The following is a 6733-nucleotide window of genomic DNA, read 5'->3' as shown; positions in this document are numbered from 1 at the left end:
TAGTTATACAATTGTGCAAAGAGCCACTTTCTTTAGATTTGCTTCTTACAACAAGAAGCAGAACATTGCTGGCCTCACATGCATGTAGTCTTCTGTTATCGACGATCTTCTTAGGAACGCAATTGCTGAACTCGAGAAGGCCGAGCAACGGAAATTCACCTCGCCAGCACCGGGAGGCACACGCCGGCTGCTCCAGCCGCTAAAATAGACGCCAGCACCAACAGCCTGTACTTCAGCACCATCGTCTTGTCCCGATCCGCCTCCTCGGCCTCGCACGTGCACTCGGCGAGGGCCATCGCCGGAAACAACACCATGGCGGCCACGAATTGAAGAGAAAGAGTCGATTTCCAAGTCATTGCAGAGGAAAAGGCTAAGAGAGATTGTGGATTTGAATTGAAATGGAATTACTCAAGCATAAAAAGAGATTGTCAACATTGAGTAAGCAACAAAAGCCAAGTCCAAGACTAATGCATTTATTAAAGCGTGCATATCAATATTTGGAAATTGATATAAACGTTTACTGAGTACATAGGACTACTTTTTTTTTTGTTTTTGTTTATAATTAAAGGACTACTAATATTCATTTGATCAAATAACAATTAACTCAACTTAATGACTGTTCTTGGACTCAAATTAGAGAGTCACAACACCTAATTAAAATTAAAATTACTTATTACTCTAGCATTATTAACTTTGTACTAGTAAAATGTGATGGATCTGGATAATTAATTGTTACTCCATATTTCATTTCAAATTCTACCCTCCAATTAAAATTTTAGAGGACAATTGTCAGAAAGAAAGCAGAAGGGGAAATAACTTCTGGGGTGTGGGTTCAGTGTGATAATGATAACATGCAATTTTAAGTTTTTTATTCCATAACCAAATTTAGTAAGTATGCCTATAATGGCCAAAAGACAAGGGGAAAAAGCAAAGAGTTGTCCTCATTAATTGCACTTCTGTTTTGATGATAACATGCAATTTAACTTCCCTCTCCCGCTCTCTATCATTTAATAAGTTGTACCAATAGCTTAACAGCTATAATTAATGGTCTTATAATACTCACACATTTGCATTAATTTACTGTTGAGAATTGGAGAAATTTAAAATACTGGCATTAATTTACTGTTGAGAATTGGTGATATTTATTCTTCAATACAACATTTATTTTGTAGTGACTTACCTTCATTTTTGGCCGACGCCTGAGAAAGTGTTGCAAGTGCAAGAAATAAGCAGAGAAGAGATGTGGCATTGAATCAAGAATCATGTACTACAAGAAATTACTTCAAAGTAGGGTTATTTATGCTGGGATTTAATTTTTTTGGACCATCATGATGATTGACCAAAATATAATTATGTTTACCAGTAGTTTTGGGAATCTTTAAAAAAATATCATGTTGTCGGTGTCAATAGTTACAGCTAGTGTTGAATGTTGACCATTCTTCATCACTTTGATCATGTCAAAGATCAAATTTTTTTTTAAAATTTTATTTTGAGGCTATATATAAACAAGAAGGAATTTTGGTTTGTAAAGATATGAAAGTTGAGAAAGCTGTGTGTTGGGAATTATTGTTAGAAGAAACTAAATGCATAGAAGAAAAGGTTGCGAATTATTTTTATTTGATTTTATCATTTTCTTATTTATTGACTCAGTAAATTAGTTTGTGTTCAACGTTCGGGGATTAAATAAACCATTAGGAAAGTTGATTTTATTCAATTTTTCTTAGAGTTTACCAAATTTTATCCAATCCTGAGACTAAGAGGGAATTTCAAAATAAAATACTACTAATCCTAGAAGTGAAGGCTTAGTAACAATTAATTAATCGCACCCCACAAAAACAATTTAACCAGTTTAATTTGATGCAAGTCATATAAAAATTAAATTTAGGTTGAGAGGAATACTTGTTTATTCTATATGATTTGTGCACACCGGATACATGGCCGCTTCCTTGATGAACAAACATTGTCGAAAACTTAGTGATTAAACTATAACCTAATCAAAATTAAATACTAGTAATATTTATTCAATTAATCATTCAGATCAAATATTTACTTTTTAAAATAATAAAAAATATAATTTTTATTTTAAGTATTAGAAATTCGTGTTCTTAAATTCTTATAAAGGTAAAAAACTATAGAGAATAAGAAAAGTAAAGAGAAACTATAAGCATCAATAATGCCAGCTGTTAATCAATAGATATAGTAAGTACTCCTACTCTATAGTGATTCAGTTCCAATATTTTATCTATTTATGCATGCAATTATTGGTGTTGTTTGAGGTTTTTTATGAATTCCTTCATTGTGAGAAGGGAAACTGCAGAGGTGCCACCAATTCCTCCATCAGAATCTGCAGATGAGGTATTCTTTTGCCCTCAATCTAAACTAATTGATACTACTTTAAAATGAAATAATTAGTGGTTGTGATTTTGATTTTGATTTTGATTTTGGAGAGAGGATGGAAACTATCAAACTTTATGCATAACTTTGACTGCCCTTAATGAATTCTGATCATGTATACTGTTGTTAAGTTTGTGTGAGTTGTACAGCTCTTTTTTTGTTATGTTGACATGATAATAATTAGTTTTATTCTGTGTAATGTGGTGTTAGGAGTCAATACAATTGGTGCTTGAGAAACTTTGAAATGGAACCATGCTCTGATTCTTGCAGTGGTGAGAACTTTGGTGCTCGTCGGTCAGGGTTCAGGTGTCCTTGAACTTATGCTTGATATGGTCTTATATATTATTTGTATTTATTGTGCAGATGAGAGGGATGATGTATCACAAGTTGATTCTCATAAGTTCAGAACATTATTTGAAGAACTAGATAGCTTGCATCACCTTCGTAAAGTTGGCAAGTACTTATAATTGCATATTTTGTATCGAACAACAAACATTTTGTCCAATCCACATGTAAATCACTCATACTGCAACATTCTTAAATTTCAAGTAGGAGTATAATGTATTGCATGATTCTGTTAAATCAGGATAGAATGAATGTTAATTATATTTTTATCTCATTTGACTCAGATGCTATTCCATAGGGCATTTACTCTTTTTTCAAATAGCAAAGCTTGGAGGTTTTGAGCTTAGAGTTCTAAGTGAAGATTTTAGCTGTAAAGGTGAATCTCTTTTCCTTTTATTTTGGTTTATCTTTGACCATGATTGACTAATTTATTTAGAAGCATGACTTAGGATGCAAGAAATTGGTGGTCTAGGCTTGGGGTGGGGCTTTGTCGGCTCCACCGACTTGTTGTTGAGAAGAAGTGACAATGATAATGTTCATTTTGTGTTATGGTTATGCTGAGTAAACTTGCTCAACTAGGAATTACAATAATGAGTGGATGTATAGACGTTTACTTCCCGATGGTACTTTAAATCTAGAATATATAGAAGGGCTTGACAGTTCATCAAGTTTGCAGATAGTATACCAGCATATATGGGCATAGACAAAATAACTGTATCCATGTAAAAAATGTGACAACAAAAGCTACAGAGATATGAACAAGTTCAAGTTCCTGGTTGAAATGAGGTGTCCACGTAAAAAATGTGGGCAGCAAACAGGTTTGATGTACTTATTGTGTTTGCTTTTGATGTCCCTTACTAGTTGTTTGATCAGTTTTTGTCTCCTCTTTACTGTACCTACTTATCTTTATTTCTCATGTCAGCAATCTAAGTGCAGTACTATATTAAGTACCGTAGCATGGATATAAACAAATTAAAGCTTTTCAGATCTTAATTGCTGTTGGTCCCCCAAATTTGATTAAAATTACAAACATGACTTAATCCATTATGTATATTCTTACCAGAGAGTACATATTATTGCTTTTGTGTCTTATGGTCTCCATAGGGGATTTAATAAGAAGCATTTATCATGCTGCCTAACGTTTAATGTTTATGAACGTGTGACATGATATATTTGAAAATTGATATAAACGTGTACTTTTTTAAGGGACTAATATTCATTGATCAATGAACATTATGTTCATTGATCAATGAATATTAAAAACTTAAAAAAGTAAACGTTTATATCAATTTCCAAATATTGATATGCACGCTTTAAATAATGCATCAATCTTGGACTTGGCTGATTTTGTAGCTTACTCAAAGTCGACAATCTCTTTTTTTTTTCTGAAGTAATTCCGTATCAATTTAAATTCGCAATCTCTCTTAGCTTTTTCTCTGGCAAATGCAATGACTTCGAAATCGGCTCTTTCTCTTTAATTCGTGGCCACCATGGTGCTATTTCCGGCGATGGCCCTCGCCGAGTGCACGTGCGAGGCCGAGGAGGCGGATCGAGACAAGACGCTGGCGCTGAAGTACAAGCTGATGGCGTTGACGTCTATTTTAGCGGCTGGAGCAGTCGGCATGTGCCTCCCGGTGCTGGCGAGGTGGATTCTAGCTCTCAGCCCGGAGCGGAGCCCATTCTTCGTAGTGAAGGCGTTTACAGCCGGGGTGATCCTCTCGACGAGGTTCATCCACGTGCTTCCGGACGCCTTCGAGAGCCTTACGTCGCCATGCATCCCCGAGCACCCGTGGGCGGATTTTCCATTCACGGGTTTCGTGGCTATGTTGGCGGATATTGCGACCCTCAAGGTGGACACATACGCCACGACGTACTTTATCCGGCGCCGATCGAGCTTGGTGGCACACGGCCATGCACACGGGCCCGTGCCGCGCGAGGCCAACACCGATCTACTTCGCCACCGGGTCATCTCAAGGTAAATTTTCATTTAATTTGTTTTTTTACGTCAAATTTTGAATTCTCGTATAGTACATCTATACTTTTTTTTAAAACTTTTCTACTACTTTGTAAGGTTTTGGAGTTGGGCATTATTGCCCACTCCATCATCATCGGCATCGCACTAGGAGCTTCCCATGATCCTAACACCATTAAGCCCTTAGTTGCCGCGTTGACTTTCCATCAGTTATTCGAAAGAGTTGGGCTCGGAAAAAGCATCACCTAGGTACATTAATTAGTTAGTGCGTGCACAGGTTTTATGTATTCGCATATTCTCAGTTTGTATATTAATCCAACCTTCATTTCTTAGGCACACTTTGGCCGGCGTCGAATGCGACTATGGCACTATTCTTCTCGCTCACGACGCCGGCCGAAATTGGTATCGGTATCGCGATATCCAGCATCTATAGTGAGACGAGCCCGACAGCGCTCATTGTTCAAGGGCTCTTCAATTCTGCATCCGGGAGCTACTCATCTACATGGCCCTCGTGGATCTTCTCGCCACAGATGTTATGGGCCCGAAGCTCCAAGACAATTGGAAGCTTCAACTAGGCGCGAATTTGGCTCTCCTCGTCGGCGCTGGGTGTATGTTCCTTTTGGCTAAATGGGCTTAGTTAGGAGTACTATTATTCAGTTCTATTGACATTCAATATTTCAGTATTTGTTCGATCCAATATTATTCAGTATTAGTTCAAATATTATGTGAAAGACCTTTTCATCTAAAATACATGTACTAGCATGTTTTAATTTCAAGTCAAAAATACTAAGCAAGTTGAGAGATTAAGAAAAAGGTAAAGATGCCACAAAACCATTCAAGAAGTAGAATTCAGATCATTTAGTACATAGTTAGTATATCATTATATACTGATCAATTCGGAAATCAACTTTGCTAATGCTAATGGAGAAACTTGAAAACAGTCAACTGGAAAAACTTGACAAATTTGGAAGTAGTTCAATAACTTCTTTTTATCATGTCACACGTTCATAAACATTAAACGTTAGGCAGCATGATAAATGCTTCTTATTAAATCCCCTATGGAGACCATAAGACACAAAAGCAATAATATGTACTCTCTGGTAAGAATATACATAATGGATTAAGTCATGTTTGTAATTTTAATCAAATTTGGGGGACCAACAGCAATTAAGATCTGAAAAGCTTTAATTTGTTTATATCCATGCTACGGTACTTAATATAGTACTGCACTTAGATTGCTGACATGAGAAATAAAGATAAGTAGGTACAGTAAAGAGGAGACAAAAACTGATCAAACAACTAGTAAGGGACATCAAAAGCAAACACAATAAGTACATCAAACCTGTTTGCTGCCCACATTTTTTACGTGGACACCTCATTTCAACCAGGAACTTGAACTTGTTCATATCTCTGTAGCTTTTGTTGTCACATTTTTTACATGGATACAGTTATTTTGTCTATGCCCATATATGCTGGTATACTATCTGCAAACTTGATGAACTGTCAAGCCCTTCTATATATTCTAGATTGAAAGTACCATCGGGAAGTAAACGTCTATACATCCACTCATTATTGTAATTCCTAGTTAAGCACGTTCACTCAGTGGGCTTGAAGAATGGTTGTGCGAGAAGTGGCCAAATCATCAATTACATCAATGTTGATGTTGAGAGGATTGCAGACTTGTTTTGGCACTTCCATGGCATTTGGTTTGAGCTCATCTTTGCCCTCAGTATCTTGTATCTTGCTGCTTTTTTCACCACCATATTTGTCATGATAATCTACAGTGATTTGGAGCTTTAAACATGAGACAAATTAAATGTGGACCTCGTGCATAACAACATTTCACATGGACGTATTCTAATAGTAGTAGCAGTTACTCCCCCCCCCCCCTCCCCGTTAAATGTCTCGTATTAGAACGGTTTTATTTTAAAAAATTGTTTGACTTTATGAAGAAAAATGGGTGGAAGCTATAATTTTATACCAAGTAGGAGTATTAGTTTTATAATACTCCCTCCGTCCCAC

General features: G+C 36.4%; 1 pseudogene; it reads left to right on the top strand.

Annotated features, from left to right (window-relative positions):
• Window positions 1-4229: 4229 nt before the first annotated feature.
• On the top strand, window positions 4230-5348 carry LOC125216891 (annotated as a pseudogene).
• The last annotated feature ends 1385 nt before the right edge of the window (window positions 5349-6733 follow it).

Source organism: Salvia hispanica, chromosome 3 (assembly GCF_023119035.1).
Source record: "Salvia hispanica cultivar TCC Black 2014 chromosome 3, UniMelb_Shisp_WGS_1.0, whole genome shotgun sequence".
In the NCBI taxonomy this organism is placed as follows: domain Eukaryota; kingdom Viridiplantae; phylum Streptophyta; class Magnoliopsida; order Lamiales; family Lamiaceae; genus Salvia; species Salvia hispanica.
The sequence above is the reverse complement of the archived record's forward strand: the minus strand, read 5'-3'. Positions and strand labels throughout refer to the sequence as shown.